Source organism: Bactrocera tryoni, chromosome 4 (genome assembly GCF_016617805.1).
Source record: "Bactrocera tryoni isolate S06 chromosome 4, CSIRO_BtryS06_freeze2, whole genome shotgun sequence".
Lineage (NCBI taxonomy): Eukaryota > Metazoa > Arthropoda > Insecta > Diptera > Tephritidae > Bactrocera > Bactrocera tryoni.
The window spans coordinates 37,901,581-37,925,610 of record NC_052502.1 but is presented as its reverse complement, the minus strand read 5'-3'; the positions used below and the strand labels follow the sequence as shown (position 1 = coordinate 37,925,610).

General features: G+C 34.1%; 2 protein-coding genes across 4 annotated transcripts in view; both read right to left on the bottom strand.

Moving 5' to 3' along the window:
* LOC120773878 (monocarboxylate transporter 9) overlaps positions 1 to 9,518 on the bottom strand; it is a 38,825-nt gene extending 29,307 nt beyond the window's left edge. The window contains exon 1 of one of the 3 annotated variants that reach the window (XM_040103037.1): positions 9,187 to 9,518. The gene's annotated coding sequence lies outside the window, so the exon portion shown is untranslated. Of the gene's footprint in view, positions 1 to 8,713; positions 8,815 to 9,186 lie in introns of those variants that run through there. The other 2 variants (XM_040103036.1, XM_040103038.1) reach the window with 2 other exon arrangements.
* Positions 1 to 19,316, bottom strand: part of LOC120773876 — an 84,562-nt gene extending 65,246 nt beyond the window's left edge. The window contains exon 1 of the mRNA XM_040103034.1: positions 19,257 to 19,316. The gene's annotated coding sequence lies outside the window, so the exon portion shown is untranslated. The remainder of the gene's footprint in view (positions 1 to 19,256) is intronic.
* Positions 19,317 to 24,030: the final 4,714 nt, after the last annotated feature.

Below are 24,030 nucleotides of genomic sequence, written 5' to 3'. Positions count from 1 at the left end.
TATGGAATTACTATACAGGGCATTTAAACTAAGTTGGAAGAGGCGATAAATTTTTTAAAATAAATGTTTGGCAAACTCAGGAGCGTCGCCTGCATTGTGCATGCCAAATATAATAGAAATTATGGAAAAAACGCTCATGATGGACTCCAGACTTAGGTGTCGTGCTATAATTTCCCAAGTCAGAGAAATATATAAATTTTTTTGTCTTTTAATTTTTTCATTCATTAGGTTTTATAGAGAACGTAACACTGTTATTGTGTTGCCAAGTTGGAGGGCGATGTGCCGTTAATGAGTTTCAGACTTCGTACTTGAAGTTAATAACTTTTGACTGAACAAAAAGTTGAACCATGCAAACGTTTTTTTTTAGAGAGTGTACTTTTATGACAGATTCAGATTCAGAAATAGAAATCTATAAATGGAATTTTTTTTTAATTTTGTATTAATTCCATTCATTTTGAAACATTAGGTGCTAGGCAGCCAGGTAAGAGCAGGATTGTACGATTTTTTCGAATTCTTCGAATTCTTCATAAAAATCGACAAATCATTATATTGGGTAATCGAAATGGTCTTTTCGTATTTCTAATCAAATCTAAACTTATTTCTTTATATATTTGTAATAATAAATAAAAAAACAAATATCTACCATCATTTTGGCCGTCCACTTTTTGCCATTTTCCCGCTAGAGACATTATTCCATCAAAGTAAAACTTTCATTATTGTAAATCGAAATTTCGAAATTTCCAGAATGAAAGCGAGCGAACCCTTGTTGTACTACACGAACTGATACAGTATCGTTTTCGTAAACTTCACAAATTTCATTGGTGACTTGCGTGGCATTCTTCCCTTTTTTATACAAAAATTTCAAAATATAGCGAATTTTTCATTATTTTCACTCATTTTTGAACAGCTGTAACTTTTTTTCAACTTCCTCGAATTTAATTTTTTTTTATTAAATGAAGCTTATCTAACCTTTTCAACACTATATGGTATGACACAATGTGATTGTTATCACATTTTTTTTTAGAAAATTCTTTAAAGAAAACGTGATTAACATTGGCCAATTGGCCATGCCTTGTCTATACGATGATCTGGACAGAAGCATGGTAAAGAAAATCAAAACCCGATGGAGCGAGTTACCTGGGTGCAAAACTGCAAAAGTCATGTGCAAAACGGTAGAACAGAAGTACACAGAACTCCTATTAGCACGCTATAGAAGAGACAGTAGGAACTTGATCCGAATACTAACTGATCACTGCCTCGTGGTGACACCCGCAGGCAGAATGCGGCTGACAGATCGAGAAGGCTTTAGGAAATGTCTAGAACAGGGAACCAGGGAAACAATGGAGTATATCTTGTGACCTTGTCTCGCATCGGTAAGACTATGCGATGCCTACTCCTTATGAACCTAATAACTGAACTCCACCTGGTATCGCAAAGAACCAAAACTGGTATATGCGTGCTTCATTGGCCTACCAAACTAACACAACCTAATGTAAAGAAAACTCTATTGTTTTTCGAAAAACTCTCTTTAAAAAATGGCATACCCACCATAAAATAGAACTATGAGAGTTAGAGACAATATAAAGTCAATTAAGAGATATATTTATCTTAAGTAACTATGAAATATCCCTGAGGAAGCTCAAGTTTTGGGAACAGTTTGAATATCAAGGGAAGGGGCTGGAAATGTGCCTCAGTTTTCACTAAGAAAACATTGATCTCCAAAAATACAAACAGTAGCAACAAAATCGTAGAATTAAATGGTCATATTCTTACGACGATTCACGTTATATGGTACAAATTATTAGAATTTTTCGTAAGTCTATTATTTCAAATATTTTTACTCTACAGTCTTTTAATGGGTTTTGCAGCGGGTGAATTTGGCTAAGTAGATACGAATTTATGTAAATTTTACCTGGCAGATATGTGAGAAATAAAGAATGTTTTCTCATTTTCGCTAAAAATGATCAAATATTCAATTTTGTTGAATAAAATATGAACATACGAAGCCATTTTATTGCTTTTAGATATATGAGTCTAAAAACATCATTTTGATTTGAATATTATCTTACAATCTTTAAATTCCTCACATGATCAATGATTTACATACATATATTTTTAATCAAATAATAGGGAAATATTTCTCTTACAAAATACAAAGCTTAAATGTTGGAAGGACTTCAGAAAACCAACAGAATTTCACAATGCTGAATAAATATTTTTTGATTGATATAGTATATCATATTAAAGTAGAAAAATATTCAAGTTATGGAAACTAACGTTAGACCATTGATGAATGAAATATGAAACTATTCCAAAAACTAAAAATAAAAATATGAAACTCTCAAAAACTTGGATTTCTTCGAGCGAACCAAGGACAAAACGTGTGAAACTGGGTATGCTAAAGCAAAAGCGCTACTAGTCTACTAAGAAAATCTTAATATCTATCTACCTTTCTGATTTTCTAATATACTTCAAAAGTTGTACAATAATATGTCATTAAATTTAATCAAATTATATTACTCATGTCGCCGCAAAAAAGTACAAATATATCTTTTTTTTTTTGCCTTTAAAACCTTACCCTCCCCTTAGGCAATAACCCATGTCAAATTTCTTGAAGATATCTTGTCAAATGAACGTTCCATACAAGCGCTTGATTCCGATCGTTCGGTTTGTGTGGCAGTTGTATGCTAGAGTGGTCCGATATCGGGGGTACTGACAAAAGAAAACTGAGAATAAATCGACTCAGCATGTCATGCTAATAAATTTTATATATAGTTTTATAGACGTTTTCTTCTGACTGTTACTTCTTGACTGTCTTTGCAAACAAAAAGGAAAAAAATTATTGTAAACTACAGTATTATTACTCACTTTCGTTTACTACGCATTGGCATGACTATTCGGTTAATAACACCAGCTAAAATGCAGCTATTTACCTATTTTTACCGAAGCTACCGCAGAGACTTTGGGTTTTTGTGGCTTTATTGGGGTGTAAAATGTGGCTATAAAAATCTCTCTCGCCAAGTTTTTATCACTATCACTGGTAAATTGTGTAAGTGACTTATCTCTAAACCGTGGGTGCTGTTCGAACAGCGAAAACGTGCAAAAACCGAAACATGGAGGCCAAAGACACTTTGACTAGCAGAAATAAAAGTATTTTTACGACTAAACCAATAATTTCGATAAGAGACAAGTGTGAACATACCTATTCATTTTTAATTGTTATTATTATTTTTATTTTGCTTTAAAGATTTTTTTTATTACAGGCATAATTAAATAAACACACAGACAATTTTAAAAACACAGTAAGGAAAAGAGAAGTTCAGTTGGAAACAAGGATTAACAATCTGGTAAAACAGGAATGTGACATAAAGGGAGACGTCTGCCTAAAACATTCTAAATGAGGTAACAGATATCAGAGATCCCTATCGATTGTGGAATGTTTATCAGAGATCCTTATCGGAGAAAGTTACGATCCAATTATATTCATTTTTATAACAATATTAACAAGACACATACTTAATATCATTTAATTGTCTTCTTGATTAACGACAGCCGGAAGACTATTTTCTGTATTATATGATCTAGCCAAGATGTGGACCTTTGTATGCCAACGCCGCTTGGTACCATCTTGGACACTTTCTAAAATTAAATTCTTGCTTAATTATATGAAGTCTATATATACCCCCACAGGCCAATGAGGTTATAAATACCATTAGTATCCGAAAACGGACTTCTTTGTATATCAAAGGCTAAGTGCGGCGTCTTAAAACGCTTTTTTCTCGAAACCGTGTTTTGAAGTCGGTTAGCAAGATATATCGAGAACTACTCAACCGATCTTCATGAAATTTTACACAGCTCTTTGAGATACAATTCTTAAAGACTTGGGTGAACAATTTTTTTCAATTACAACTATTTAAAAAAAAAATGTCGCGAAATTTTCACTGAAATTTTATTTTTTTTTTTGAAAAAATGTCTTGTATTCTCCTTCGTCTAAGTTCTAAATTAAAGTTTTAACTAAAACACGTATTTTTCACTTTAGATGATGCTGTAAGAAGTTATTCTCCCAACGCGGGTGACTTTTTCTTGCATGGGGTCGCCGGAAATGGTGCGCGAGTTAAAATACGTTTTTTTTTCAAAAATTTCAGAATTTTTTTGTTAAAAGTGTACGTTTGCAACATTAAAAAATTCTAATAAAAGATTTAATTTTTTATATGAGAAAAAACCTTTTGAAAAAACGCTGTTTTTTACCCGAGGAAACCCATGTAAACTCTTAAATGAGCTAAAAGTATTCCAAAAGGTGTTATATGAAGAGTAGGCGTGGTTGTTCTCCGATTGCGTTCATTTTTGAAAATCATTTATCGCTTGATTTTACCTATTTATCTATTGTAAGCTGCAATATTTTAACTAAATTTTGAAGTTTTTCGAACAACTATTATCAAAACATGATTATTTCACTCACGAGAGTACGAGTTACTAACGAAAGTTTAAAAATAAATTAGTAGGCATAACAAAATGTTTGAAATGCCACATCAATTTCCCACAAAAGTCACATTCGTTTTACTTGCGTGTCGGGTTTCACAACGACGACTGCGTGTATGCTAAATTATGACATATAATCTCTTAATTGCAGCTTAATGCATTTTCCAAACACTTTTGTGGAAAATTTATGCAATATTTGGCATTCATGAGACTTTTATCATATCTTTCGCTATTGACCGTAAATAATTTTTCATTTTGCTTTTAATCCATTAATTTATGCCAACTTTTATTAACGATCGAACAGGACTTCAAAGTTGGTGTTGCACAATAAAGATGCTCGTAAGTAAAAGAGTTAATTAATTTCCCTCTATCTGCATGAATTTAATTGCAATTCATGTAAGTGAAAATTGCCATTAATTGAACTTATGTGATTACTGTTATTAATGTTTCAAATAATTAGTATTTACTAAATAATCAATACGCTTGAAAGCTTGCCTTGCAAGTTCTTGATAACAGTTATTTGCAAAAATGAAGGTCAACCCTTTGGGCGATAATTCATTTTATTGTTTTATAAGTTACGTATTATCACTTTAGACTACAGTTAAAAATAGATAAGTGAAACTCTTAAGGGTTGTTTGATTAACATTCTGTGGAGTATAGTAAAATAATTAGTATTTGCTTGATATGTGTTGACTTAACAAATTAATAAAAAATATCTCTTGACAAGTGAGTTTTTAAGATAATTTTTGCGCTACTTTTTTGTTGATATATTTACTAATAATTAATGTACATATGCATTATATAAAACATATGTGTAAAAATACATGAAGTTGTAATAGAAAATATTTCAAGTAAATACAATTATCTCTTAATGGTGTTATGTAACATTTTTTTTTATTTTAGACTCACATCTAGTGAGAAATTTTGAAAAAGCAAATTTACATATTTTGCATATTTTCATTGCTTATACTTTCAGAAATAACATACTAAAATTTTAAATTATAATTTCACACAATTTTTGACTTACAGCCTTCTACAGTGTAGTCGCTCAGTTCAATTTCGTGGTATGGCAAGGTAATATTTATCTCATTGAGGCCTATTCCTTAAACTATACATGGTGTAATTTTAATTATTTAAAATAAAATTGGATTACTTCACTCATTGCTATTCGATATTAGACGATATTATTACTATATATACTATTCCCAAACTCTTATATTATAGTACTATAGGTCGAGTAATGATTATCCAAAAAAAAAAATTCTTTCTTTAACGGGTTATATACAGTTACAGTTTTCAAAAAATCGATTTTTTTTATTTTATTTTCTTAAGGTAATTATATTTAACACGCACATCGTTCAGGTGAATATTTTCGTATTTACACGCACACTTGAAAAGGCGTTTCAGAGTGCTTGGAAGTACAAGGCCAAACTTTAAACGCGTTTTTCTCAAAATGGTGTTTTCAAGGTCGGTGACCAACATTACTCGAAAACGGCTAAACCGATTAGTCTCAAATTTTAACACGACTTTCTTAAATATTTTTTTAGCGATTAAATTAAGATTTTTTTCTCACCGGTAAATACTTTTTTATAAACAATTTAATGCCGAAATTTCGGTCAAAAATCGATTTTTTTTGAGAAACCGCCTTATGTCAAAAATGTTATTTTTTTATTCCTTCGATTGTCTTTACTAGATTTAGCATTCAGAGGTTCCAGTGCAGAGATCTAGTGGCAAATGCAATTTTTTTTTGTGAGGGATAAGCTGTAGTTCCTTTCCAAATAAATATTTTTATTAATACTAAGTCTTAAAAAATAGTTAAAAGATGTCATAATATGTGTGGAAAAATTTGCGAGCAATAAATTGAAAAGATTTAAAAAAATTTTATATCCGTTTTTTTCGGACCTTCTAACTATATATAACCGCGTAAGACGCATATATGTATCTAAGGGTATATTTAAATGTAATAAACTAGTTTTTGAAAAAGTTCAAAAGTATTGCGACAGTTTGCTGACAGTTTTCTTCGATTGCAGGGGCGTGGTGCATCATGAGTTCTTGCCACAGGGAAGAACGGTCAAAAGGAATATTACCTGCAAGTTATGCGCAATTTGCGTGAAGCAATCCGCCAGAAACGCCCGGATTTGTGGAAGAACAAAAATTGGCTTTTGCAACACGATAACGCTCCTGCTCACACATCGTTGCTTGTGTGCGACTTTTTGGCCAAAAACAACACACTAATGATGCCGCAGCCACCGTATTCCCCAGATCTGGCCCCCTGTGACTTTTTCTTGTTCCCTAAACTGAAGAGGAAAGGAAAAGGACGACGTTACGCTTCTCTTGACGAGATAAAGACGGCGTCGAAGGAGGAGCTGAAGAAGATAAAAAAGAAAATGATTTTTTGAAGTGCTTCGAAGATTGGAAAAACCGTTGGCACAAGTGTATAGTAATATCTCATGGGGATTACTTTGAAGGAGACAAAATAGATATTCATGAATAAATAAATAATTTTTGAAAAAACACAAAATTTGCAATACTTTTTGCACACACCTCGTACACCATCAATTCAAACATTTAACAAGAATAATTATAAAGCACTAATATATGTATATTACACAACCAATTAATATAATCCAAACACTTTTAAAATCAATAGCAAATTCACCACAAGCTGGAGAAAATATTTCCTCAAGTATATTTATTGCAATCGCTTCGAGGCAAGTTTGTAAAGCTTTATTATTTTCAAACAATTTTGGATTGGGTTAGTTTAAGGTAGAAGTTCTCAGTAGTTCTACCTCCTACGAACCAGGCGAATTTGCTGGTATTGATAATAGCCATCTCAACAATTTCGAAGTATGCTTTGACTATCATTCTGATGTACAAAATTTTGGGCAGCACAACAGACCAGTCTTTCTTGCTGTCCAAGTGGGATTATTCATGTAATCACAAATTTGAACTTTATTACCTAACCCAAGGTTTCGAAAATTAGTATGTTTATACTTTGAACTATGTATATTAAATTTTCCACGAAGTTGGTAACACCCAAAAGGAAACGTCGGAGATCCTATGAAATATTTATATAAATGATCAACTCTGATCGAGCTGACTTGACTTAGCCATGTCCCACTGTCTGCTCGTCTCTCCGACCGTATGCCTGTAAATATGCAAATTAGTCCCTCAGTATTTGAGATATCGAACTGAAATTTTGTACACGTCCATTTTTCCCAAAGGCGCTGCTCATTTGTCGGAACCACCGATATTGGACTACTATAGCATATAATTGCCATATAAACTGAATGTTCAGAATAAAGTTCTTATTTGACAAGATATCTTCAAGGAATTTAATTTCTGAAAAATTTGTTCAGATCGATTAACTATAGCATATAGCTCCATACAAACTGACCGATCAAAAAAAAATAAAAATAAAAAGCTCCATTAAAGATATTATTCCCTGTTAGTTGACTTTAATTTGACCTGATTGTGGTTTTTATCAAGCAATGTGGCTAATGATAATTAACAAAGAGTTTTACGTTGAACACATATGGTAGGCCGGTTACAACCACAGATTTAATTGTACATATGGCTATTACAAAAAATGCAACTGTGAAAGGTATTATAGCTCCGGTTAGATATCGATGCTAATGGAAGTTAACGTATTTTCTTATTTTAATTAAAAATTTATGGATTCTTTAGAAAAAACATGGAGATTGCCAGTTAAGAAATTCACATTTTATTTATTTATCCTGAAATTTTCTTTTATGAAGTAGTTTTCTATAAGTGTTTATGAGCATTAATAATGAAATTCGGCAAAAAAAAAAACAATTATTGATGTAAAATATTGCAAGTTTTTTATATCTTAATCTGGGTTTTTTTAATTTCTGAATCATGTTTCCGCAAAATTGTTTCACCTTATATAAAATAATAGTTTATGCTTTGATTTAGTTCAAAAATGTAATTATTAACAGTTTTAAAAAGTGCACAAAAATAATAAACAAAATATTTTGGTTTCAAAAAATTTTACAAAAATTTCGTTTTTTTTTGTTAAACCTTTCTCAAGTAGTTTTGAAATTTTTTCGGCCTATAACACACTTCGAGCTCGCCTTTAATATTTAATTATTCATGTATGTATGTATGTAAACATTTGTGTATTTTTCCGCTGCTAACAACTAAACACAAGCACCGCACTTTTATATACATACATAAATGTATGTATGTATGTAACTTGTATTAAATTATTTACTTATTACGTATTTGCGAATATTAACAGTCACGAATGGCACTGAAATAAATTAGCAGCACGCGCTCTATATTCTTCTCGCCAAACGCGATCAACACCACACAGCGATCGAAAAGCAACTGAATTCTCCAATAAAATTTTTAATTAAATCGCAAATATACCATATAAATTTAGTTAATCGGTAAACGATATGGTGAGAGAAATAATATACTTGAGTTGTATTAAATTTTCATTGTGTTTGTGGGCGTACACATTTTTGCATGTGTACATAAGCATATCTGCATTCGAGACATACTTTGAACGCCGTGACACACGCGCGCTAACTCACTAATTGTTTGCAATATTTTGGTATAAATCCACTATGCGTTTATTTTGGCTGGAGAGTATGCAAATTTGCTCATCATTTGCAAGAAGATCGCAAAAAAATTCACTGCTCAGTGATAATCACTCTATTACATTAACTTTTCACTACTAACTTTGATTTGTTACTCATTAACACTTCACCTCTCTTCACTACACTTGCTCAACGGCTCCAGCACCAGCACCAGCCCTAGCGCCAGTTGTATCACTATTATTATCAACCGCTTTACTTTTTCACTCTTCCGCTGTATATTGCTGGCTGAGCGAAGTTGTTCACTAGACCGCGTACGCTTCCCGACTTAGCGATTGCCACGCCATACCGTCGTATTTATTTAAAACACAAGTTATATGATTGGTAGTCCCCTATCTACGTATGTAAGTATGTATGCGAAGTTGCCTGTGTCATTCAGAATTTCAGCGGACGAAGGCAGTGAGGCGATACCATTTACAGCATACAAACACTCAAAGCTGTTGGCAGCAGATAGGGGACTAACTACAAATGTGTGTACCAATCTACTCAACTCCTATCTGAATCTGATCTATAGTACCATATTAGCGCGTAACCAACAAGTGATTTTGACTCCAATTTCTCACAGTATAATATGCGCTCAATCGCTGAACGCACTCACCTCACAACGCTCGCTCCCTCTCACGCTTTGTCGCTATTCTCACGCGCTCTGTCTCCTTCTCCTGCCAATTTGTTGCCGAAGTGAAGTATGACTTTTTTTGATTAAAACACAAAGCGCTCACGTGCGAGTCCGCGTACATACGCACACATCATATTGGCCAAGTTATGTAGCAAGCAGGTCAACCATCTGGTGGATTACTATTTGGCGACTGGTTGTACGATCAATTGATTTACCAAATATCAAAGATATTTTAGCGCCAGCGGCCGAGAGTTGGCCGGCCGGTCAACCAGCAAGCCATTGCTCCGGAAAAGTTGTTTGAAACGAGTTTGGAATGCTCAGCACTAACACATACACAGGCGTGCCGGTACGTAGGCGCCGTGGCAAATTGATAACAAGCTACCTTTGCAAGCCGCTTAAGATTGCGTGGATTTTGTATTTTGGGTTTTTCTGACGTTCCATCGGTGAACGCGTTGACTCATCGCACAGCTGATGCTGGCTACATCATATGTGTATGTGTGTGCGCGTTTGAGTGGAAGTAGGCGTAGAGCGTATGCCAAGCAGTTGGAGCGCAACAGTGACACGCCCACGGCTATGGCATATCCTTTCGTGTGGTCTCTTGATTATTAGATTTCCATTTGGGAAAATTACGGTGCGGTCAATGCAAAGTTAGCGGATTGTTTGATGTTTATGGGCCAGTTTTCCTTTTGAAAGATTTATCGCTGTCATGCATATTCGACAGTAAATCACTACAGTTGTTAATATTACAATAAAATGAATGATAAGATAAAAGCCGAAAAGGTGATCTTTTTATTGGAAATAATTGAATTAAAGGATCAGTCAGGTGCTTAGCTGAAGGACATGAGAGAGAAATATTATACGATTTTTGGTAAAACTGAGGACAGAATACTATAGATCAATAATAGAAATAGAGATTACGATCCATATGGAGCGGGCTCGCCAACATCACCTAGAGCGATCGAAATTCAATAGACATCAACTGGAGGTCTCTTCAAAGATTTAGGACATCACATTAAACCTACAACACATTATAAATTTTCAAGAAAAACATTACTTCGCATATAATATTGGGTAGTCTTTTCGTATGTTGTCAATAGATGTCGTCGCAGTCATATATCTCCAGTGGTACTAATCACATTGTGTCATACAGTGTTAGAAAAGTGAGATTTTAAGCTTCATTTAACCAAAAAATTTAATTCGGAAAGTTGAAAAACAGTCACAGCTGTTCAAAAATGAGTGAAAATAATGAAGAAATTTGCTATATTTTGAAATTTTTGTATAAAAAAGGGAATAATGTCACGAAAGCCACCAATGAAATTTGTGAAGTTTACGGAGACGATGCCGTTTCAGTTCGTGTAGCACAACAATGGTTTGCTCGCTTCCGTTCTGAAAATATCGATGTTAAAGATTCACCTCGGTCTGGTCGATATATCATTGAAAAAGTCGAAAAAATTATTTAAAATGTTGACCAGGATCATCACATAAGCAGCCATGACATCACTAAGGAACTTAGCATTCATCATCAAACGGTTTTGAACCATTTAAAAGAGGCAGGCTATAAAAAGAACCTCGATGTTTTGGTACGATACAAATTGTCTGTGAAAATTTAATGGACCGAATTAACATCTGCGATTCTTTGCTGAAACGAAGTGAAATCGAATCAAACCGAACCAAATACGATAATACTGTGCGAAAACGATCATGGTCCAAGCGTGGTAAGGCGCAACAAATGGTCGCAAAGCCAGGATTGACGCCTCGAAAGGTTATGCGGAGTGTTTGGTGGGATTGGAAAGGAATCATTCACTATGAGCTGCTCCAGGCTGATCCAATGATTGATTCTACATCATACTGTCAACAACTGATAAGATTGAAGCAAGCAAACGAAAAAAATAGCCAGAACTGATCAACAGAAGGGCTTCGCCTTCCATCAGGATAACGCTAGACAACACACATCTTTGTTAACTCGACAAAAACTAGGAGAGCTTAGCTGGGAAGTTTTGATACATCCACCATATACCCCTGAACTTGCACCATCGGAGTACCATTTGCTACGGTCAATGCAGAACTTCCTTAATGGAGTAAAATTGGCTTTAAGAGAAGTCTGTGAAAATTACTTGTCGCAGTTTTTCGCCGAGAAACCAAACAACTTTTACACTGATGGAATAATGTCTCTAGAAATACGAAAAGACTTTCCAATACATAAGGGTAAATCATTAAGAATTTATATTATTATTGAATAATTCAATAGCAACCAGTATCTCTTGAGGGGTTGGTTAAGGAGACATATTCGATTGGCAACAAATACTTCTTGGAAACATTGCCAAGTCATCATTAGAGTTTTGAGCCTCTATATCCTAGCAATTTATATTAGTTGTCAGACATTTGCAAAAATCATCACGAATATACTTAAAATATTTGTCAATCATCGTGAGTTTAAAAGAAATTTAAAATAAAAGATTAAAAATAGGCAAAAAAATCAAAGTTATGAATGGCGTATATATATCTACCAAGTATATAATATTATATGTGTATTTAATGCTCATTTATTGGCAATGTTAAGCCACATTTACCTATTGATAAGCCATGACGAATACGAGGAAATTTCATTTAAGTAAAGGGGTCTAGCGCAGAAAATCAAAAGTAAAAACTAAAAAAGGGTAAAAATCCAGATAACGGTTTATGGAGGATACGTGTTGAATGAGTTTTATTCAATGAAATCGATTTCTATTATCGCGAATGACTGGATGAAAAACTGGTTACGTACACGGTTATGACGATTGAGCACAGTTTCTCTCCGAGAGAAATGGCTATAACTTTAAATATGCGTACTCAATTCGTAGAGGTTTTTATATGGTGAAATTGCACAAGAGTTAATAAAGCATTGTAGAATAAAAATTTACCTCAAACTTGGGGCCCAAGACGTCATTAAATAGTCAATTAGTCTCACCTTCATTGAGCGCATTTTAGCGATTATTGTGTTTTCTCTCAATCGAGAACAAATATATGAAACATAAAATTTTTGCATAAGCTTCTTTTAAGTTAGATTAACGTGTGAAATATTATCAAACTAATGAAATTTTCGTTCCGCTCGTTTTTAGTATGAAACACTTGCTCAGTAACAAAGAACCATTTGCTAGGGTATAATAAATATAATAGTGCTTAACAAATGATGAAATACCGTTGATTTGCAAGCGAAGTTAAAACCGAGTGCGACTCTCCCAGATTTGTGGTAGTAAAGTGACAAAGTACGAAACTAATTAATTTTACATTCTCTAATGCATAAAACTTTTAACGGTTGACTGGTTAGAATCTATTCACATTGTGAGCCAATTCCAGCAAAATGGCAACCCACTTGTGATACAAAACCTAGTTAGTAGCACACAAGTAAATAATTGCGGCTACAGATATTGGCGGCATGTCACCGTTTAATTACACAGCTCTACAAAAACAATTTTTTTTGTTTCCCTAGATATATTAGAAAAATTTTAATTGGCCGAAAAGAAGGAAGAAGCCAAAAAGGAGGAGACGGAGTCCGAAAAAGACGTCGATATGGGTATCGGTCTCTTCGACTAAACAAAGCAACACTAAAGTTTCAAGTGTCCCGATTACGCCCTTATTCATGAAAATATTGGATGTGCTCTTTTTTCAAGATAATTGCATATCTAATATTTTGATTGTTATCGTCTTAATTATAATAAAATATAATAATAAAAATTTAGCTTTCCAGTTATGATTAAGGTTCTGTACCCCTTTTCCGCGCAAACAAGACTCTCTTTCCCGAAAATATTCGAAAAATTAAGCGAATAATTTTAGGGTCTTACTAAAAATAAACGTAGAGATATCTAGAACTACAGTTTACAAAACGTTCTGTTTACTCAATGAAAATCCAGTGTCCGCAACTAAAGTAATTCGCATGGGCTACTCAGAAACAATGCTGTCGCCAAATACCCAGATTTTTTTTATGAGATTTTTAGCGAGATTTATAGAAAATTTTCGAACTTAGTATGGAAAAGTTAAAGACTGTTACGTAATGTGTACCAAGAATATGTGGAAAAAGTTAGAGTTGACAATCGAAATTTTCCTAGGTAATCAAAAGCACCAAATTATGAAAAAATTGCCCAAAATATGCTGACAAACTTTAATGTTCTAAGAGCAAATGTATGTACGAGTACATATGTATCAGTTAGACAATATACGCTTTGGATATATTGTCGGATAATTTAGATAATTATCGTGAGAAATAGAGAGAACACTTATTTATGTACATATATCTAGGACAACAAAACCACTGTAGCCCAGTGTTACTTTTTTTTGGGTTATTCTTTTACATTTATATCACTTTGAGGGTTAGGTGTACTACACGGGTTGTTTGGTCTGACTGAGAGATGACGCTACAACCAAAATATGATGATGTATTAACCTTAGGCATATTGTCAAAGTTTTATAAAATTTCACTCAATCGCTCTCAAGTTATTGGTCTCAAAGTGCCGTCACCTCTGCTATTTTCGTTAACAATGGATATGAGGGAATTTCACGTGTTGATTAAACATTGTTTCCAGAGAGGGAAACGACTGATTCGAAGCAATAGCTTGATAGCAGTGGCACCAAGCTATCACCAGTAGATAATAAGAACCTGATAAGTGACGAAATTCGACAAAGCACTGCTCTCAATTAACGAATCAAATTATTCAACGATCTAGTACTGATTTACAAATGATTCAAGCTTTCAGAGGCAGTAATGCCAGAAAATTAAAATAATAATAATTGCACATATTTTTGGCATTAAGCTAACTGATAATTTTGCTAAGATATCTTACATATGGATCGATGTACACATAAAGATGTTAGTCAAGTATATATATAGGGCAAGTTTCGTTAGGAGAAAAATACGATCACTAGATTGAATTAAGATAATTCACATATTGGCCGATATTTGAGGCATAAAGCCAGCCGTAAGTTTGAACATTTTTGTATTAGTTATATAGGGCTAAGGGAAATATTGACCCAATTCAATCGGGTTATCACATACAGACCTACTATTTCAGGAAATTTCAATTATATATCTAACACATTGAACAATATTTTCGGCAAAAAGTCAGCCATAGGTTCTGGGTCCACACTTTCGCTATGTGGGGTCTTGAACAATTATGGCTTCTTAGACCTGAGGTGGCCTTAAAGTCAACATTCGTGTAAGTTTTGTCCGATATTTTAATTAGTGCCTGACTAGTATATTGAAAAGTGAAAAAAGAGAGTGGGCGTGCTGATCATTCGATTTCTCCTATTATCACCAAGAGCTGTCTATGTGATTAATTCCCTGCAAATTTGGCTCTTCTACACCCTTCTACGAATTCGTTCTCATTTTTTTCCAAGGAAAACGTGTACTCAGTTTTATTAGGATATCTCAATTTTTACTTAGGTTACGGCTTGCACAAATAAACGGACGGACAGGCAGTAATTTTAACTTGTCACGTCATTCTGATCATTTATATGTACTATATAGTACATAACCCTATATCTATCTCGATTAGTTCTAGCTGATACAAACAACCGTTATTTGTACGGCACTATTATTGTCTATTGTTAAGTTATATAAAATATGATTTTTGTATTTATCATAACCGTATCCGTTAAGACAACAAGATCAACTAGTTTGCCCTACACTTAATGACGTAAGAACCTGATAAGTGATGAAATTCGACAACTCACTGTCCTCAATTAACGAATCAAATTCATCAATTTCAATATCAAACGAAGAGCAATTGCAACTTTTTGTGAGTGCTGTATTCCACAGGTGGAGGTTGTGTTAGGCCACCGCTTGTCAGAAGTTCATTGAATAAGATCTATAAATTCCTACTTTTTACCGGTCTTTCAAATTTTCAACAACTTCGGCAATTAGGCACTTAAAAGCCGTATCCATAAATGATTATTGTCAAGTAGTGTAAAATGCAAGTCATCGTCAGTGTGAGATCATATAATATATCAACACATTTAACTCAAATATTCGCCAAGTACAAATGAGTATTGATTGAACTAAAGTTATGACTACCAACGTGCACGATTAAATGCCTAAGTGAGAGCAAAATGTGAAATAGATAATTGTGAGACAATGTTTCCAAATGCTTGAGAGCGTGCTTCTCTTTACTAATTGAGTGAAAATTGAAGTTATTCTTTTCAAAATTAGCCTCAACTACTCACAGACACTAGCACTTGAAATGGTAGTACGGTATTTTTTTAAATAAAAAACACGTCTAATACATTGGCACTTCATTCAAGTACTGTTATCTGTCGTCAGACATTTGAAAAAGTTGAAGTAAATCTTAAAAAATTTGAAAAAATTTTATAGTTTTATAAGTAGCGTTTAATGTAATGAAATAGAGGATCATTTGGTATGGAGAACTGAGCAGCTGTGGAGGCATTTTTTATTCTCCTATATCTATATCCATTCTAAGCTCACGTAAGAATTGCGGGTAAGAGTTCGAGCTGACGTTCACATAGCTGTAAATAGTGTGTTATTGCTATCATTATAATTCTGCTTACTATACGTAAATTAACATTTCTGTTAGCTCTAGCTTACTAATGCCATTATTTAATGTAATTTCAACCGCAGTGCTTGCTAATGTCACACTATCTGACAGCTTCAATCAGTTAAATTCAGTGACTTATTCATTCGTGAGCTCAACAGAAATCCACAACAGAAACGTGCACTGTTAAGGGGATATTCTTGTCCAGGATTTTGAAAAATCTATTTTTTTTTATTTTCTTTGCATATCTTGAAACTTTAGACTTTCAAAAACATGATTTTTTTCATCAAAATTCGACTTATTTCCGGAGATACAGCCGATTTTGTGACTTGGCGTCTGTCTTCACTAGAATTGTCTCCTAAACTTTCAACGCGTTTTTCTCAAAACTGACTTTTTCGGAACGATACCCACGATTCCTCAGGTTCTACTGAACCGATTTGCTTGAAATTTTTATAGAGTCTTCTCTATAGGCTTGTCTATGGTTGGAACTAGCCCTATTCCCAAATTTTTTTTTATTATTTTTAAAAAATTCGAAATAGTCAGAAGAAGTGATCCAAAAAAACTTTTTTTCAGGTAGTCGCCATTTTGTGAAAAAAAATGTTTTCCCACTTTTCCGTAGTTCGGAAATTGCGACATTATTCTAGATTAATAATATTTTTGTTTTTTTGGTTTCAGATAACTAGGAGGGTTGAAATCATGGGTATGGTCACGTGGAAATTCTTAGAGACCCCCACTTCGTCAGCTCATAATTTTTGAAATTTTTTACTTTTTTTATTTTTTAATTTTTTCCTGTACTCTTCTAAAATTAACAAATAACTAGTAAAAGAAATGGATACTAAAAATATTAATTGCCTTTTTTTACGACACTTTAAAAATTACCTGAAATTCATGCTTCTAGACCAGAATACCCCCTTAACTGTTGTTGTCTTACAATGCCTGAAGCTGCGGAGTGATGACACTTATTTCTTTCAGAACAGAAATTACCGCTTTTAAATATTTAATCAGAATTTTTTTAATAAAAAAAACACGTATTTTGTTACGAATGTAGTGGAGTTGCTTCATAGCAAATATAAGCGGTTTGTAAGAAATTTTAGACTATATTCTGTCTATCCATTCTAAAAGACTACCGGTTAATACTTTCAATTGGTTTCTCGATTAAGAAAGCCCCATCAAATACCGTTACGATATCTTTAGTTCATAGATTAGCCATCTATTAATATTGTTAAGACGCCTTTACATCCTAAAATAGCTGGTCATAATGTTATAGCCAATGAGAAACGCTATAGAGCCATAATTAATGACTTTTTGGGGCTTAAATTGGAGGATGTGGACGGCCTTTGATTCAAACAGGGTAGCGCGTGGCTTCCAAGATTGTGTGATTTAACATCACTGAACTATTTTTTGAGGGGTTATGTAAAGTCGCTTGTCTACGCAGAAAAACCCGAGACGATTGATACCTTGGAAGAAAATATTCGACGCATTATTAATGACATAAGGCCCCAACACAGTGGATGAAAGTCTCTGGGATGGATTTATTTGAGCCAGCAGCGGCGGTCGCTTATCCGAAAATAATCTTAAAATAAAATGACGAACCCGTGTCTTTATAAAGCTGAATTCTTGATCATATCATGAAATTATACGCGTTTAGTTTCGTCTTAAAAACCCATGTCTAAAAAAAGACAACCTTTATGTAATTGAAACGGACACTGATTATAGGAATGTTTTTAGTCGCTATCGTAACAATACTAGAGACAGTAAACGAATCAGCACATGAGGGACCTTGGCACTGACAGCGTTGAAAAAAGTTAGTGGGTCGTTCGACCGGATGAATGGGGAATATACACTCAACCGCTATTAACGTTGTAAATCTCGATAATCTCTCTATTAAATTTACTGCCAAGTTCAAAGACAATCAATTATTTTTATTATATAAAGCTTATTTATGAATTAAACGAGTGATTACCGTATGGTCAATTAAAGGCTTCTAGCAATTTACCAGTGGTTTCTAGTCTCGAAAAATATGAGTGGTCATGAGAAACGCTGGACCCACCCCCGAATAATAATCGAATGGATATAACCTTTGGAGCATATTTTTGATGTTTCCGTAATGGAGATATCGCATCTTTTCAGAACCATAAGTATTGGCTGACCTGGGACTCTTTTAATTAGTATTATTTTCGCCTTACATTTCTTTCGATATACATATGTGAGACCTGCACTTGCCCATACTAATCAAAGTTGAGCGACGCCCGATGATAAGACAGTATTATAAATCTAAATTCTAAGATAAGAAATATAAATTTTGTTATAGCAATTAGTCATTCAAAGCAAAAGTTACTCGTGTGCAGCTTTTTATGTTATAAATTTGTTCAGATAAGTATTAGGCAGAAGAAGAGCACACTGTGACCAAAATCACGGACATATTTAAACAGTTATGTATGCACAGGGTTTAAGGTGGATTTCACAGAGAAATATCAGGCAGTATCATTCAGTATTTGCATATGAAATTCCTTACAGAAGAGTAATCATAATTATGATAGTAAAAGTGATATAAATTTAAATAAAAAAAATTTTATGAACTCCTCCGAGAATTATTACTGAGTTTTTTCTAAAAATAAATATTTAATTAAAACAAGTATGACTTGCAAGTGAATGATTGCATGATCAGTTGATATGTATGTATGTAGATGCGAGTAAATAATACTCATGACGAGTACTTAAATATTTACTAAGAGAGATTAAGGTCTATGTCATGTTTAGCAATGCCTCCAACGGAGAACGACTTCAGCTACAGATGCGCAACGTACTGAATAAATTTATGCGTTTAGTATATTTGTTTAGGCATTTAAATGTTTATGATTGTTTAACTTGGCTGTTGACGAGAGATCTTGAGAGCAAATAAAGCTACTGACAACAGATAACTACAGTTATGAGTATGTACAGTTAAAATTGTATATTTGAATGTAAATTTGAAAGTGCAAAAAAGTTCAAAATGAAAGTTCAAAGATTGGGACTTACCTTCGGGCATTACAGTTTGACTTGGGACAACACGAAACTGGTCGAATTCGCGCCATAGTCTGCAAATGAAAAGAAGAGTGATTTATTTTACATAATATTAAAGTAAATTCATATAAAAATAGCATTAATATTGTGGGGTATAGAAAAACCACATCAATTTATAATTATTTTTGCTATCTTAGCAAATACAATACTTAAATTATATTTAAGGCTTTATGTAAATACTGATAATTTTTTTAATAATATTTATAAATGGTGTTTTTTTAGATATATGATTTCAAGAAAAAATAAACCGCATATAAATTAGTACTATGGCCTAAAATTCTTCTTCTTCTTAATTGGGGTAGACACCGCTTACGCGATTATAGCCGAGTTAACAACAGCGCGCCAGTGTTTCTTCTTTTCGCTACGCGCCGCCAATTGGATATTCCAAGCGAAGCCAGGTCCTTCTCCACTTGGTCCTTCCAACGGAGTGGAGTTCTTCCTCTTCCTCTGCTTCCCCCGGCGGGTACTGCGTCGAATACTTTCAGAGCTGGAGTGTTTTCGTACATCCGGACAACACGACCTAGCCAGCGTAGCCGCTATCTTTTAATTCGCTAAACTATGTCAATGTCGTCATATATCTCGTACAGCTCATCGTTCCATCGAATGCGATATTCACCGTGGCCAATGCGCAAAGGACCATAAATCTTTCGCAGAACCTTTCTCTCGAAAACCCGTAACGTCGACTCATCGGTTGCTGTCATCGTCCAAGCCTCTGCACCATATAGCAGGACGGGAATTATGAGTGACTTATAGAGTTTAGCTTTTGTTCGTCGCGAGAGGACTTTACTTCTCAATTGCCTACTCAGTCCGAAGTAGCACCTGTTGGCAAGAGCAGCAAGGCCTAAAATTTAGCTTTGTTATAAAGATACGGGTTCGACCTTATATGTACATATTTTGAAAAAGATTTCGGGCTGACTCGCTAAAAACCCTATTATCGACTACTTTTTGCAGCAATAACGCGATAAATATTCTCGAATGATCTTACGCCACAGGTTCAAGACGTAAGATAATGCCCTCACCCAAAGATTCTTTCAATAAATCACACCAATATCCTCCTTTAGACATGAAGAAGTCTTTAACCATGACTCTATAGCGTTGACAATTGGATAATGGCGGGATTGTTTTTGAATAGATATGAACCAATTTTCTCCTTTGCTCATAGAGCACACCAAACAAAGACCTCTTGAAGATGTGACGCCGTATACATAATGACTTGTGAATTATCATCGACCCAAATGCGACAACTCAACCAAAAGTGAGCTTCAGCCAGGCAACTGAAAGTATGAATAGTGTTCCTGGCCTGATACTGTAGGAGTAAGTCGTCCGCAATTTTGGTTTCATCGATTCTGTTACTATAATTTAAATTCAATGTCAAAGACATCGAAAATTTCGCTAGAATGATGGTATTCGCGAGTCCGCCATGTAAGCATTGTTTCTATTGCCAAGCATCCAACCATGGCACAAGAAATCGTTTGGAACTACATATTTTAAGAAGGATACAAAAAAGAAGCTTGATGTAGGATGTAAATACCCTTCACAGGTGCATTTCTGTTAGTAACTATGTGTTCAGTTTGTATAGTAGCTATATAATATAGCAATTCGTTCTAAACATTTTTTTTTAATATTATGTTGTTACCTTAAGCACTAATCCAGTCCAAATTTCGTGAACACACCTTGTCAAATGTGATAGTTTTCCATACAAGAACTTGATTCCGCTCGTTCAGTTTGTATGGCTGCTATATGTTATAGTGATCCGATATCGGCAGTTCCGACAAATGAGCTTCTTGGAGAGAAAATGACGTCTGCAAAATTTCAAAACTATATCTTTAAAACTCAGGGACTAGTTCGTATATATACAGACAGACCGACGGAAGGACAGCCGGCATGGCTAAATCGACTCAGCTCAAGATCATTTATATATATACTTTATAGGGTCTCCCACCCTTCCTTCTGGGTGTTACAAACTTCGTGACAAACTTAATATACCCTGTTCAGGGTATAATGATCGAATAGTAGCGAGCCGGCACAAGGTTGGCCATGCCAGAACTTTTGATGTTCCTAAGAGTTTGGTGTGATTGACAGATAATCATCTACTATGAGCTTCTCCACCATGGTCGAACTCTTAATTCGAACCTGTAATCTGGACAATGCAGCATCCGTAGGAAGCAATCGCCCAGTCACTCGGCAGAAGCTCCGAATGGGTGGGTGGAAGGTTCTTATGCATACACCTTATATTGCGGACCGGCAATTTCAAACAAATCTACCACTCAGAATTTACTGTACTCCGTTTTTCCAATGGTTTAGTTGCGTCATGTTCGGCTTCTCCAAAAAAAAAAAAGAGGAAACCATTTGCTTGGAAGAGCTTCATGGGCGAGTAACTTTTGTTGGATTCAGCTCATCTTGAAACACTCATCGAGTAAACCGCAATCTACTTTTATGGCTCATATGCGTAATGCCACTATTCATCACCTGTCACGATGTCAAAGACGTGCTACAAAGCCCCGCTATCACATTTTGTTACCATTTCTCTCGACCAATCGACACGAGCCTTTTTTAAGCGATTGGTAAATTGTGTGGGATCCAAAGTGAACAGCTTGCTCTTTATTTTTTTTTTTTTGCAGACAACAACAGTAGTTTTCGGAAAAAAAACTGTATTTGGTCAACCTTGACGAAATCAGGTTTTGGCGTGATCTACGATCTCGATTGGACTCATCGTACCATCGATAAACACTGGTCCTTGATGGAGCTTCTTCGCCAAAACTTGAAATAAGTTCATAGATGCACTTGATGCACAGATGAAGAATATTTTAAACTACTGTACAAACCACAGCGCTCGTAGGTCAAAACGTTTTGAGTATGTATGTTTATAGTAACATTAAATATTTAAAATTTACAATAAAGTTGCGAGTTTCCAGATTGCAACACTGGCGTTCCCAAATCGTGAAATATAAAAGCCAGCCTATGTAAGTATATACGTAGCTAGCAGAATCGTAAAATAAAATAAACAATACGATTTTTATCAAACACCGTTATCATAGAGAAAGCTGAACGAGGATGAAATCATTTTTATATGAAAGCCATGAAATCATTTCCGATTGGCCTGCATACTCGCACTCGATAACTGCTATGCAAACATATGAATGAAAAATACAAATCTACAAGCACAATAAATATGTGACTGCTATTTGTCTGTATTTCTAAGTCGTTTGCATACAGTTACGCCACGATGACTGCGCACTTTCTGCTCGCACGGTAAACTATATTTGTACCCAAGCAATTCTATTCCATTTATTTATTTTAATTGTTTTGCATCAAAACATTCCGCTTTCCGTTACATATATTATTTTAATTAGAACGCTGTGCACACAACTAATTCAATTGAAGTTCATTTAAATTGATAGCGTTTATGGCAACTGCGGAATCCGATATAATTAGGGTGGGTCGAAAAACACGATTATTTTTTTCGCTTGGAATCAGTTCATTATAAGATTATGAACTTTCATATTTAAAATGATTTTTTTCTTATTGAGTTTCATATTTAAAAAAATAAAAACAATTATAATGGGCAAATTTTAGCCGATAAATTTTTTTAAACGGTTAAGTTTACGAAGAAACTGTAAAAGACCAATTTGTAGGGTATTGTATTTCCTACAAAATCAAAGCAACGATACATCTTTTCAAGTAGTTGGGAACAAGATATACATTTTTCTATCCAATAATAAGAAAAAATGGAAAACCGTTAGGCGGTGGACCTTACCGTTACAATTATCTAAATAAAAGGCACCTTATTGGTGTCTATAAAATAAATTTTCAGAGTACCAAGCGAAAAAAAATATTCGTGTTTTTTCTTTTTTTATTTTTTATTTTTTGACCCACCCTTGTATTGATAGTGCAGACACGTGAACTTGTATTTACATGTGTATGTATTGCCTTTAACAAAAATTGCCTTTGTTTAATGTTATTGTTGTTTTCAACGCTCAGATGCGATTTGTAGTTAATAATGCACCTTATAAGACACGCTAGGTGGGAGATAATTTAAATGCACATACCGAGATATACACATAAACATATAAATAAAATATATGTGTATGCAGACACATAAATTGCTCAATATATATGTATGTATGTATGTACATGTATGAGAAGAGTTCCTCACTTGCGCCATTCGCCACCAACGGTCTTTGCTCTCACTTTCTGTGTGTGCGTGTGCCAACGCCTATAACTATGCTACAGTATATTGATATTTGGATGATTTATTGAACGGTAAATTTGAAAATATCGAAAAATTTGATTTCCTAAAATATGTCGCGAAACTTTTGCTAACTAAAACTCCAATATATTGAGCACAAATGTAGTATTTTTATAACGCAAAATCTGTATGGGAAAACAAAAATTGAGTTTCACCACTTAATGTAAACTGATTTTTGTTTTGGTTAATATAATTATGCCATTTCGAGACATACAAAACTTCATTTTTTTTTTTCATATTTTTATAGAATTTACCCTTAAAATATCATACTCAAATTTTAAATCGATATCATGAAATAGTTTTTTTTTTGTAAGTTTCTTAAGTGTATCTTTTTGGTTCAAGTAGCTTGAAGCAGTTTATCTTTAAACGCGTTTTTAACAAAACTAAACTCTTCAAATTCGTTTGAGGAATTATTACAAATGAACTGATTACTAGTTTTCTGCATGCTGAAATAAAGTTCTTCTACGACTTTTTCAATCT